Consider the following 12,451-nt stretch of genomic DNA (forward strand, 5'->3'; position numbering starts at 1 on the left):
AGCCTAAGCAATACAGACCACAAATGTAAACCATGTGCATTGGATAAAGCAGAGGTGGATTTAGGGGAGCACTAGAGGTGGAGTTCAGTCACACTGGGCACAGAGCCTCAGGGGCTCTGCAACTATGATGTAGAACAGAAGGCGAGAGGTGGGGGGGGGACCTGAATTTTGGAGCTGTACAGGGTGCCAGAGAAATTTGAGACCCCCCCCCCAAGGTCTGCCACTGCAGACAGGGGCTTACAGAACAAGCACTTCCAAGCACTGCCCTGATTTTTTAAAAAAAATAATAATGTAAATGATAAGCATTTTCATCTTAAGAATTACAGAACAAATCCTGCTCCTTGTTCAAATGCGGTGGCTAAGCACCGGCTGTGTGTGCAAAATATCCAAAAGCTGTGAAGGAGAAGCAAACTGGCCTTGAAATGGAAAAGTGGGATTTGAAGTGGACAGGCTGGCATTATTTCTGGCGCAGGAGTGCAGCAATTATCTCAGCTCCGTCCCCTAATGAATGGCACAGCAGCTGCAGAGGCTTGAGGATTCCGCAGAGAGGCCAAGACGGAAGCCACTCGAAGCATGGAAGCCGCCAGAATATCCTGAAAGCCGTATTTCATGCATTTGGATTTGTGGCAGTTCTGTCCTGTGGGCTCAAAGCAGGTGAAACACTTTATGGATTTATTTATAACTTTTGTATGCCACCCCGTAACATAAATGTTCTCTAGATGGCTTACAGTAAATAAGTAAAAAATACAATGCAATTTCGTTCCCAGGTGCATGGTGCCTGCAGCCATTGCGGTGAGAGTCCAGGCATAGAAACAGACACAGGACATTGAATTTGGGTTTAAATAGGCCACAACTTTGATTGATTACAGATGTAAGTAGGTTTTGGCCAAGGTATTAGGGATCTATCTGGTATCAATCAACTCATCTGCTGGTTGATAAGTAGGGTTGGGTTGAACCTGACTGGGTGAGGGGATCCATCCCCCTAACATGAACCAGGTGGTATGATCCCACCAGGGCCACCTTTGGGAAGGGTGCTATTGACCCCATTGACCTGTGTGTGGATTTTTGGACAAAGACACACATTCCTGGACCCTTTTAACAGGGTACCTGATCACATAAATATCTAACCCAATGCTATGAGATGGGCAAAAGCCTGCAGACCAGCCAACTTGTTTAAAGGAGAAATTCTTCCCTGGCCCTGAATATGGCAACTGAATATACCATAGCAAAGTCCTCACACTGCCCTGTCCGCTTGCCTTTGGGCAGGAAACATACAGACTGGGTGGGTGGTTAATCCCTAAGAGCAAGGACCCCCGGATGTGGCCTTCAATTTGTAGCACTGCAACCCTGCCCCCAATGTCACCGGATTAGCCCATTCAAAGGGGCCTTTGCTGCCAAGGCTACTGTGGCTGGAGAAGGCGGAGGCGCTGAGGGTCCCAACCACAGCTGCGCATGAAGGAAAAATGGCCCCTGGACTGGGCAGCGGCTGCGCTGAGCAGCAAACACCGCTTCCCCAGGTAAACAGAGACTGCAAAGTAAAATGCGAAATCATTAAAAAAGGAGTGGGGAGCTACACAAAGCCAACAGAATGGAACCTGACACTCCTCCGTATTAAAAACACAGATTAAAAAAGAACAATCCCGAGAGGCTCAGGTTAGTTATTTTAAAGGCTTGAGTGAACTCCTGGTACCAGGCAAGCTTTCCTGGGAAGGCTCTTCTATAAATGGGGTGCCACATTGGCCTCTGGTTGGGGTGGTGGGAGTTGTAGTCCAGCAAGATCTGGAGGGATCACACTGGCTACCTCTGGTGTAAAGGGTTGTGCTGTTAGGGGATCTGGCTGTGTACGGGGCAATCTGGGCCCTGCAGAATTGTTGTGTAAACATCATTGCAGACACATGCTGTTGAAAGGGCTGCATCCTCTTCTTACACCCACAGGCTGCCTGTTGGCGCTACCATATTGAGGTATGATTAAATGGCATTCAGAAATTCTGCTGAGCTCCTCGTGTTCTGCAGATATAGTTAATCCTCAAGGAATTTGTGAATGGAGTGTGCAAAATACATTTGACCTTTAAGTAAGCACTGATCGTATGTCTTGTTTTATGTTGTTGTTGTTTTAAATCACAATTTTCTACCCTGGCGACTGTAACTGTTACCTTGGCTGATTTTATATAACCCCACTCTTTATTTTCTCCCTCTTCCTGCTTTTTGATTTTTCTGGTGAGTACAATTGAAAATGTCAGTGATGTAGCTCCAGTGTCCTCCAGGAAGAGGAGGATTAGAGTTTTCCTGACAGAGAAGGGCAGGGGCGGGCGGGGATTACAACAGTGCATCTGACGTAAGAGAGGGCAGTTTATGATGCATCAGAGAGGATAACAATTATAGGAAAGCAGAAAAAGATGAGAAATGAATGGAATACGTATTGCCAGGGAAAGCCAGCAATGTGTGTTGCAACAGTTCTTTCGGCAACCTCCCTGCTGTTCAGTGTTCTACACACGACTGAGCCCACCCTTATGCATTCCCACAGTGGAAGCAATACACCTGATTTATCAAGCCCCACGAAAGGAAACCGGCTTTAGTAATTCAGTTACTCAGTTCTTAAGGCTTTGTGTTCCTCCCTCTGATGATATGTGGATAAATCTAGTTTTCTCTGCAGGATGCGGCATCATACAACTGTAAGTTATCAAAAAAAATATTTCAGGGTTTCTTTGTTTTTTTAAAAAAATATTATGAGCAAGAGGGCTATGTCAGGGGAATATTTCAGTAAGTGATTTAGCACTCAGTATACAACAGTACCATCTTTTTAATGTCTTATGCATAATGCCAGAAAAGCCTAATTAATATGGAAAAACCCAACACTGGCAGTAATTTTATTGGTACATGATGCACTCATATAAATTAATTAAATGTTGCTTCAATTTGGTGGGATATGTAGATACAAGGGAATAGGAAGAACTAACCAATTTTACACCTTGCCCAGTATTCTCATGGTTTGTACAAATGCTAAATATGTAAGATAAGCATAGCAGTCTCCCTGTAGACTGTATGCGAACTACATCAGCAAGACCACCACCACAGGGGCTTTAAGAACTGTCTAACCAATGCCAAGATTAGGGGACGTCTTGTTACTAACGTCAAAGAGTTGAATCAGGCCCTAATTGCCTGCTAAATGACCACAGAGACCAAAACAGGGCAGCTTCAGTCGTCACATTTAACTCATGGAAAATCACACTGGTTTGTTGCTGTGACTGACGTCATGCCCTAACAGACTAGGGGGTTCTGTGTCCGTCTCAAAGGTGTTCTGTAAACTTGAAAGCTCGCATACTCCTATTACAGTCTACATTTCTTGCAGCACAATCCTATCTGTGTCTTCTCAGAAGTAAGCCCCATTGAGTTCAGTAGGTCTTACCCCCAAGTGAGTGTGAATAGAAGTGCAGCCTTATCAACTTCATCTCACACTTTTTCTCCAGCTTAGTTGTGGATATGTCATGATATTGTTTTGAGTTGGTGGGTGCCAGGGGTAATGAGTTCCAGACACCCATAATTCCTGGATTTAGTAAGTGTTAGAATTTAACCAATGCTTGGAGAACTAAACTGGAAGTCAGTCTCTTAATAGCTGGACTCAGATCTTCAAAAAGATGGGCCATTAGCAGAGAACAAAGGCAGGCATATGGGCTATCAGCAAAGCATAGACTCTGTGCCAGCCAGCAAATGGAGGCAGCCCTTCCTGAACTATGAGATCACTAGTCATAATACAATGCCAGAGTTTTTCTTAGGAGGAAGTTTTCGGGTTTTAGTTGGCTATGGAGTGATCAGGCTTGAAGTACAGCGATATCTTACTTCCCCAGCCACATTCACCTGCACTTTGCAAAAAATTACATGGAAATTTAGAAGTGCACCCAGCAATTATATGCTTGTGAATATAGCTTTTCTGTCACTTCCAGTTTCAAATTATTGATCATAGTAATTGGCACGCTTTTCAAGGACTTATATGGAAATGGCCACACATGTTTCAAATTTCATGCCATCTACTGACATCTTTTAGTTTTTTCAACACTTTACTTTTCAAGTGTTGTTGCTATCTGTAGTTTAGCACATTACCTGCAATATATAAGTGGTTTGAGTAGGTGCTATTGATGTTCATTTGAGCTTCATCTAGGCCCTAGATTCTAGGGAATTGATGAAGGCCACAAGGCCAAGTACACCTACTTGGAAGTAGCCACAAGCAAATATGTACAAGAATTTAGTGTGAAAACTCTACTCCATTCCAGCACTGATGTCATGAATTCTTAACGCCTTGCATCATCCTGGCACAAGCCTCCTCTTTGAAGTTTTCTTTCGTTGCTAGCAGAGTGTTGCTGACAATGCACGTCTTTAGTAATGTCTTTGCCAATGTGTAATCTCATTCTTCAAAGCATCTACAGGGGACCACCTACTTATCAAACAAAAATCCAGCTCATTGTCAATCAGCAATTTGTAGAGCAGTGACTCATATCTTTGGCATTTTTGAGGGTTTGAGGGTTTCTAAATTAGCATGATGGTACCTAAACTCTGCATTTCTGTCTTTGGTAAGATGAATTCAAACCTGTAAGCATTTGTGTGAAAATATTTCATCATTCCCTACCTGTAACTAAACAACCTTTAGAATACACCTGAAGGCAGTCCTATAAAGGGAAGTTTTGAATGTTTGATGTCTTATTATGTTTCTGTATATGCTGGAAGCCACCCAGAGTGGCTGGGGCAACCCAGTCAGATGGGCAGGGTATGATGATGATGATGATGATGATGATGATGATGATGACATCCTTCGCTAGCAAAACTCCTGTACAGGATTGCGCTATAATTATACTAGTTGAAAACTCAGTCTATTTCTTCTCTTTTTTCTGCTTGGTGGGCAGATAACATTATTACAGATGGATATTGACAAATCCTTTCTCACAAATCTGGGCTTATATACAGGATCAGGGACCATTCTTTCCATGCTTGTGCTTTGAGAATCAGTCCTGGTTGGTGCTCAGTAATTTTTTTACCTTACATTTTTATTTTAACAGTTTTAAAAGTAAATTACCTTGAATGAAAGTGCTTTTGCCATTTGACCTAACATTGCCCTCCTTATTCGTGTCAAGATGCACTTGTCTCTTCCTGCCTTCTCATCTCTTCCTTTCTTCTCATACTAATGTCCTCTTCTTTTTCCTTTGTGCAGGTTTGGTCTCTCTCCCCGCCCACCCTATGAGTGGCTTGAAAAATCTGCAACCATTGCAAATGCCCAGTGCCTCCCCCATCCATTCCTGTTGCAAAAGGCTGAAACTGGTGTGCATCGCTATACATCAGCCTTGAAACTGATCCAGTAATTTAATTTTTTTTAAACAAATGCTAAACACCACACAGAAATGGAGTGAGAGTATGGAAGCAGCCTTGTAATAATAATCCTCGTTGCCTGTAACCACAGAGAGCTGAATATTGGCGAAGGTTTTTTTCCTTGCTATCTCTACCAAGAACTGATGGTGAACAGAGTAAAATAAACAATGATATCAGTTACCTCTTCCTGACCTAAATAAAGATGTTTAGCTATTTAAATCAAATCACGGTTGTTGTGTTTGGGTTTCTGTATTGCTGCACAACCATGCAACACTATATGAAAAACTGTGTAGAAAAAAATGGGTCACTTAGGGGTATGCTTGTTGCGCTGGCGAAATGTTTAGTGCCAGCAGAACTAATATTTGCATGAGAAAATGCTTAAGTAGGTTGCTGGTAACTTTGTTGCACAAACTATTGTGTAATGAGTTTTTGCTAACGTGGCTGTTGCCCTGGATTTCACTGTTGCAGAATATTAAAACTCACCAGTCTGCTAACGCAAGAACCCTTGCGCTAGCAGAGGACATTAGATACAGCCTAATATATATTGTATTTTGTATTTGGCAGTGAATGCTCTGATTGTAAGTGGGGAAGCTGGTACAGAGGCTCAGAAAGTTCCATTGCTCAGAAAACAAAGCAGTTTGTGAACTTCTGTGAAGGGAGGGGAAATTGTTCATTTTAGTCGGGAAAAGATTAGTGGTGCGCTGAATTTTGGCTGCCTTTTCGTTTTCAACACTGAAGTTTCCATTTCATAAGCAGGTGAAGCCACGACTGAAGAAGAAAACACCTCCAGTGAACTATCACTTTTCATTAGCATCATTATAAAGCATCTAGAGTTTGGTAGGCGCTGTATATACTATTTTAAAAAAAACACAAAAAAACCCCACAGACAATAATCTGTACCCAGTGTCTTACAATCTATGAATCCAATAGACACAACACGAAAGGAAGAAGGATGGGGAGGAAAGGGGAAAACAATGAAACTCAGGCACCAATTCTTAAAGTTATATAATTAGTCTCATGGTGACCAGTTTGAATGCAAACAGTTCAGGAAGGGAAGAAGGCAAGTGGCCTCTCCATGGCACCAGAGGAGATGGCTCTGCTGTCCCCCACTGATGCAGCCCAGTGGAATGATGAATTATGGCAGTTACTAATTGGAACGTTTAGTCATCTTGTCCAACACTGCAATTTCCATAAGCTGTTTTTCTTTTTAATTTTGTTTTGGTTACCATTACTCTCACAGTGCTCCACCATTTCCAGCACTGCATTGTCATACCGCAGGAGCAGTGAGGACACCGTTTATTTTAAAAAGGTATAATCACAGATAATACGTTTTTAACATGGGATGCCCACTTAGCATAAGTAAACCTGGAAGGAAATGGTTTTCTCCCAAGACAAGGCAAAATTAAACATGATTCAAAGCTTTCTTCCATCTTCTTGGTGTGAGCTGATTTTGAAATTATTTCTGCAGCATTCACCTTGGATTATTTCCAAATGTAGGGGGATTTTTGTCCTGGGGGTGGGAGTTTGTCATTGTTTCTGTTTTTGCAACTTCCACCCACCATTTATATGGTGTCCCCATGTGGTTTTTGGCAGGAAATTGGGCTGTGTTATAAAATGCTCGTTTACATTTTAGCAACCTCTTCAGTAAGCATAAAAGGGGGTGGAGTTCTGAAATTTTTGAGGGGAGAGTGAAATTTTTCAAAGGTCTTGTGTAAGTGTATGTGTACCTTTACCACCAGCAGGTCCCCCTCCCCCACCATTTCATTTACTTTAAATTATGCTGTTGCCTGTTGCAGTAGTGGAACACCTCTTCTCCCAGAAGGCCCCTGGAGCAAGGCTACATCCTGGCCTAGCATCATTCCAGGGGCATTTGGGCAGGGTGTGTGCATTTGAAATAATGGAGGGTGCCAGCTGCTGAGAGATGTTTTCCTGCTGCTGCTATGTAAAACTTAAGGCAGGGCTGGCCCACCCATGAGGCAAGGCGAGGTGACTGGTGCCTCAGGTGGCAAGATCCACAGGGGAAACTAATCCTGATGTAGATCTCTATTTCCCCCCACCCTCCTGATGCAGACCTTCACTCACCCCTTCTTCCCTCGTGGGGAGGGGAGCAGCATTTTGTGGTTCCATGGAGTGTAAAGAATCCCACATTCCCTTGTTTTTCATGCAAATAGGGTGAACACATGGAAACTAACAAGAGTTCACCACCATCATAGTTTGATCTTCAGGATGGCTGCCAAGAAATAGGAAGAGTGTATTCCGCCCCAACAGTAAGACTCGCTGGTGCCATGACAATTTCTGTGTCAAGGAGGCAGTTGAACAGGTTGATGAGAAAAATTCTCAATATCTGTTTGAGGAGCACCCACATGTTTTTCCAGTCCGACATAGAAATGCCACAGAAGGCACTGGATGTGCAGTTTCTGCAGCAGTCACCTGAATGAGGAAGCTTTCATTGCGGAGCATGAATAAATCCCACCAATGGAGCTCCCTCCAACCTCCTGTAGCCCAAGCTGTGGGCAATTTGGTGCTTCCTTCTTGTTCATCCAATCCCACATTAATGACTGCCTTGTTTGAAGTCATGACATTTGCTCAGATCAGGAATCACCAGTTACTCTAAGAAAGCCCAAACGACTCCCTATGCTTAGGGGCATTTAATTTTTTTGGCAAACTCAAGAGACCAGCTTGTTTCTTCCAGAAAATAAGCTCATACCTCTTGGGCCAGGGGTGGGGTGTATAGTAGTAGACAGTGGGACAAATGTGATGAAGACTGCAAAGGATTTGGGGCTTGGACACACTGACCTAGTCTTTAGGTCATTTAGTGGTAATCTCCCATTTGGCTTGATCAACCCAAGTGTCTCATCAAAGCGTTTGGCACAGCTGGCTGTATGTTTATCCAGGAAGGGAGCTGCCTTTCACATCCAATGTGGCCATGCTCGCATTCATTGGGAGCAAAAGGAACTGGAGCTTGGGTCACCAACTGCAGATGCAAGCACCTTCTTCTCTGTTGCCATGGATCAAGAAGAGGTCTCAGAGGAACTACAGAGAAAGGGTGAAGAAGAGCCAGAGGGAAGACTGGAAACTGATTCAGAAAAAAAGGTGGAGGATGACCACTAGACAGACACAGACAAGCTACTAAGTGTTGAGTTATAATTTCTTTGGCAGTACTGGTTTGGCAGCAAAAAAATACTTGCATTGGAACACACAGAGTAAACTAATTGGTACCTTTCTGACAGAAAAATGAATCCTTAATCATTATTTCCCCAAACCACATAATTATTAAAAACACCATAAATTATGTTGCTATTATGTTGTATTATATTAATTACAGAATGATGATGACAATGTCCCAAGGAGAACTTTTATAAAGGGGAGCTACAAGGAGGCCTCTTGTAGGCATTATCTTTGTAAGTAAACAACACTATATGAACTTTCCCAAAAGCTCCCAAATCAAAATTTTCATTTTGTTTTCTAAATGTTGTCTTGTTACTTTGTAAGTATGAAAATAAGATTTATGCAGAGATAAATATGGTTTGGTTCTGCAGTTTTCTAAAGAATAAAAAGCTTTCCTTGGCATAAATAAAACTCAAAATGAAAAGGAAAGAAACATTGCAATCCTATACATATTTGCTTAGAAGTAGCCCAGACCCCTCTTCAATAGGACTTACATCTGAGTAAATATAGGAGTGCAGTATGTCAGGTCATGTAACTTACATATAAGTCAGTCACAAGTAAGTCTAGTACTTCAGAGTCTTGAAGCCAGTTCTTCCAGGGCCCTAGGGGAGATCTTCAGGTGTCCCTGTCTGTCTATGCCCCAGATGGAGCACCTGCACATTCTATTACCTATTCTCCTGTGATGGGTGAACTCCTCTGATCCCACATGCTTGATTTGGAATTGTGAATCCCTTTCATGCTTCTGCTGAACATGCAGAGGTGGGGGAGCAGGGAGACGTGACCAGTGGGGGCAGTCCTCCCCTCCCCGCAATGCATTCAGTCAGCATGCATGTGACCGGCATGCACAGGACTGTGAATATGACGAAAGGGGGAGCAAAGGAAGCAGAACTGGGGTAAAGGTCTGGCCTAGAGAAATGATGCCATTTTGGCTGGACATGGGCAAACAAGAGAGGGAGCCAATGTGTATAGAGTTGCAAAGTCTAAAGTCTAGACCATGTTCGGGGAATTCTGACGGCTGTGGCTTTTTATAACATCACAGTGTTGTGACCTACCAACCCTAATGGACAGAAAAGGATAAAGGGCATTGGTTGGGAGGAGGCATGGACTGAGTTTCAGAGATTATATGGAACTGGCCAGCCAGTTATTTGGCTGCAAGAATATTGTGATTATAGAATGGTTCAATCTTTATTTCACTTCATTAATTCCACCAAAAAAACCATCCCTATTTGTTTTGAGTCTATAAACTCCCTTTCCTGCAGTTTCATATATTCCTGTTGTAGCAATTCAGCCATTCCCAATCGGAAGTTAATTTGTCCATACAATGTGCAAGCTAAACAGTACATGAACACAAAGCTGCCCCTTTCATTGAACAGGCAAGCACATTTGTGTAAGAACTTTATGCACACACATTGTCAGAATGCATACCCAGGGGTCTGCACAAGGGCAACTTGTGGACTGATTCTATGCTGAACTGGTGAGAGTGATAAAGCATACACTGAGAATACTCTGCAAACTGCAATGTTGGGGGGAAGTCAAGCTGACTCATTCCTACACAGATTTTAAAGTGGTACAGCAGATCTACAAGGCATTTTAAAAACAGAGAGGCAGGGGAAGGAGAATGTGTCTTAACTTTCAAAACTTCTATCACCAAACTACTTGAAAACATCGCATTAATATTTAACTGGAACTGGCAGACAGAAAAGTGTGGGAACTGCTTTATTAAAAGAATCAATGTTGATGTAAATGGCATTGCAAACATCACAAGGATATCATAAACCCTGGGAGGTTTTAGACGAGAAGAATGGGTGAAACCTGACCTGTGTCAATCAAGCCCTAACATGTGTGCTACCTCGAGACTCATCTAACATGAACCACAGATGTGACAGAGACTGAGGTCTGGATATATCAGAATATATAACTGGGAACCAAACACAGTCTCCACTCATGACTAGAAGCTGATGCAAAAGGGGAGGGGAAGTGGAAGAAAGTTTGGTGAACAGGCATAGGAGCAAAAAGGGAAGTGATCCCTGAACAGTACAACCATCACCTGTATACTCATACCAACCTGAGACTTCCTGTTGCTTGTGCAGTACTAGCACACAAGAGACAAGTACCAGCAGACCCTGGAGAACCTTGAGATATGCACAATTGCAAAAAGTTGCAGGGGGTAAACCTCAAGGTCCCACCCCAACCATAATATTTCAATATGGAATACTGAGAGACTGAGAGTAAACAAACTCTAACTGGGTGGGAGAGGACAGAACAGTGGCTGAATGGAGTGGTTGGAACAGGAGGATGGATAAACACACACATATACACATATGATGTATACATCATAACAATATCGTTGTCTGAATAGGTCCTGGTTCACCCAAGAGCTATTTATTTATGTTGTGAGGATCAGAAAGTGAGAGCTTCCCATAGACCTCAATTGAGCAATGAAATAATTTAATGTAGCTGGAGCTGAGCACAAGTGTCTTCCTCCATATATAACACCACATAAAATTTCCCATTGAAGATTGAGCAAGCTCAGTGGGCACGAAGTGCAAGCTGGTTGCAGGGCGGGGGAAATCGGGGGAAGGTATGGAATTGGGATGCAATGGAAACACTAAACAGCAACATTCCACACTGTAACATTGTGTTGCAAGCCCCACTTGAAAGAATTAATTCTAGAAAGATACAAGGGTCCCCAGGATAAACCCAAGACTCCAATGGGCCTCACTCCTGTGTAATGTGCCATAATAGATCATTTTACCAGTTATGCTGAGCTGCTCAATATCATCCATTCCTGGGTGACAAATCCGTTTATTTTATGACTACAGTAAACTCATGCCTTATTCCAGGTGTAGCTTTGTTTAGGACAGTCTCTTGCCAGGGTTTCAAGGGGATGAAACATAGCCTGTCACAATGTATCTCACTCGTAATCACTTCTAGGGAATTGTTCATTTGCAGCCACTGTGCTTGTACATGTTGTTTTGTTAGGTTTCAAGTGCTTCAGTGAGAACAGTGAGTTTTGTTTCCTAATAATCAGGAATACTCACCTGTTATTTCACATGAGGTTCTTTGAGCACTGTTCAGACACTAACTGATCATCACTGAACAGGTACACCTCATTACCTCCATCACAAAGATAGGTCAAGTAAAGTCCAAGGTCATTGATCAAGTTTGTGTCTAGCAGCCCAAACACTCAAAACTCCCAGATGTCTATTCTGCTAAGGCCATGTCTTCTTTCTGTCACACCTACACTCTTGTCCTTGCAACCTAATTCTAACTTTTGGCTCACTGGAAGACAGCTGTGTAGGAACCATGCAGTGGGTACAAACAATTTTTTTATTTTTATTTCCATAGAGTAAATGAGTACAGAATTCCTACCTAAATTTTACTGCTAAGCAATGAGATATTGACCTCCCCTTCTCTCTAAGAAAAAATATGTCCAGGATATGCTCGTGATGTTGTAGTTGGTTGTTGTTGTTGTTTTAAACACCATAATAATTTTTATATAACATTTATATATCAATTTGTCTCAGTCTCAAAAATTCCCTGATTTTTGTTATGTGCCTTCTGTGTGTTTTTTTAAATATAGTTGTGATTATGCTAATAATTCAAAGGGAGGGGGGAAACCCCCAAATGAAATGAAAAATGTATAAATTGGCTAGAGCTGCATAGAGGGAGCACATGCCATAAACCATGGAACTGAGTTGACTACATATGTATACATATACATTTACGTATACAGAATTCTCTACCAAGCCACAGCTTCTGCATCACCTCACCCCAATCTGACGTTGCTGATGGCTAAATTTTGGGCTGGGGTGATTCTCCACTCTCATTCGGAGGTTTTGCTGCATTCTTCTCCACTCCGGGCAATTGAAACTAGCCTTTGGACTCCTGGCCTGCTGCCACATTGCACGAGCTCTCGGCCAATTTA

The 12,451-nt window shown here is 42.6% G+C and overlaps 1 long non-coding RNA gene across 1 annotated transcript in view; it reads left to right on the plus strand.

Annotated features, from left to right (window-relative positions):
• Positions 1-5,306, plus strand: part of LOC310704701 — a 46,934-nt gene extending 41,628 nt beyond the window's left edge. The window contains exon 3 of the long non-coding RNA XR_014524965.1: positions 5,201-5,306. This is a non-coding gene — a long non-coding RNA (uncharacterized lncRNA). The remainder of the gene's footprint in view (positions 1-5,200) is intronic.
• The last annotated feature ends 7,145 nt before the right edge of the window (positions 5,307-12,451 follow it).

Source organism: Podarcis liolepis, assembly GCF_965112155.1.
Source record: "Podarcis liolepis genome assembly, chromosome: 4".
NCBI lineage: Eukaryota > Metazoa > Chordata > Lepidosauria > Squamata > Lacertidae > Podarcis > Podarcis liolepis.